The 1,538-nt window shown below is 45.5% G+C and overlaps 1 non-coding gene across 1 annotated transcript; it reads right to left on the bottom strand.

The window, feature by feature from the left end:
- Positions 1-632: 632 nt before the first annotated feature.
- On the bottom strand, positions 633-704 carry trnae-uuc (transfer RNA glutamic acid (anticodon UUC)). The gene has a single exon. It is a non-coding gene; the product is annotated as a tRNA-Glu (tRNA).
- Positions 705-1,538: the final 834 nt, after the last annotated feature.

The following is a 1,538-nucleotide window of genomic DNA, read 5'->3' as shown; positions in this document are numbered from 1 at the left end:
GAAGTTACACAAAGTCAGACCAAATCGGATAAAACTATTTACATTACAAATTGAGCTGCGGCAATTAACGTTATACCCTATTACTTACACAATGACAGTTAACGTTACCTGATCTATAGGTAAGGTAGTTTTACGGAGCAAACTTGCTATTCCTAAAATACAGAAAACGTTCATTAACAATAAATACAATAACTATAAATAACATAACGTTACCTGAGCGGAATATAAATAGCAGCGGTGACGTTTATGCTCAACGTGCGGTGATTGGTGTATGAAAAATGGACATTGCCATTTCATTGGACGGCCAAAAAAGAGATTATGAGCGGAGATTGGATGGAATCTGCTCAAACTCAAAGATGGACAAAAATGGACTATGTGCGGTGATTGGTCTATGAAAAATGGACCTTGACATTTCATTGGACGGCCAAAAATGGAGCTCGTAACGTAATTGGTTTTTTAAAGATGGAGCTCGTCATTGTATTGGATAGATTTTACAGACGCACGGCTGTCACCGGTTGGGGACAGAACCTAAACCTATCAGGTTTCGTAAGCTCCGCCTGCCGGCCAAAAGTGCTAGTGGCACAGAGAGACGTCCTGGCTGTTTCCATAAGTGAAGCAAAGACAACACGAACTTCCCATACCGGGAGTCGAACCCGGGCCGCCTGGGTGAAAACCAGAAATCCTGACCGCTAGACCATATGGGAACTTCCTCAAGCCTCGAGCAGGCCCTTTGGCTTTTAGTGTGTGACCGCCCCCCTTTAAGAATATGGGAATGATCCGAAGGGATTGTTTACTGAATTCAATTTCATCAGGCTCATCGGAGGGAGCTCTCATTTGCCTCGCCCAGGGGGTTCAGTTTCCTCCCATTCCTGTGCTGGCATAATAGACACTATAAACTGGTCGCAAAGCAAGGTCCTTGTTACAGTACCCATGCAATGCATCTGAAAAGACGCATGGTATTGTATGGTAACCGTTATCCCACTGACAAAGCAGCCTATTGTTGGACTGTCAATTTAAAATATTATTCAACTAATCCAATAATAATAATAACAAAAACTATGCACGCGACTTGTTGGTGTCCGACTGGGCAGAGGCCTGTCATGACATCTACTTTATCTCATGCCATCAACAGGCCTGGAGCCAACGTCAGGAAGGGGTCTGATGAGGAGCCTGCTATAAAAAGCTTCAAGTTGGAGGCGTCACATGTTGGGGATCTTGGTTGCTTTGTTTTCATGGCAAGTTGTGGTGCTGTTAGGATATTCCTACAGAGCCTGTGACAGTTTCTCAGTGGAATAACTGTGATCCAGGGTCAGAGAAGTCTCCTCTCCTGAAGGAAAATTCAAGCCTTAGTGGTCTTGCTTGAGCAGTTGCTGCAAAATCTGGTAGAGGCACACAGCCAGGCTTGACGGGAAAGAGTCAGCAGACCTTCCCTGGTGGTTAGGATTCGGCGTTCTCACCGCCGCGCAGGGCCGGATTAAGAATTCAGAGGGCCCTGGACACAATGTCTTGTAGGCCCCCCCTTAGGCAGGCCAAATGTA

This window comes from Rhinichthys klamathensis, unplaced genomic scaffold, assembly GCF_029890125.1.
Source record: "Rhinichthys klamathensis goyatoka isolate OS25496 unplaced genomic scaffold, OSU_Roscu_1.1 h1tg000249l_1, whole genome shotgun sequence".
Classification (NCBI taxonomy): Eukaryota; Metazoa; Chordata; class Actinopteri; order Cypriniformes; family Leuciscidae; genus Rhinichthys; species Rhinichthys klamathensis.
This window is presented reverse-complemented; position numbering and strand designations above follow the sequence as displayed.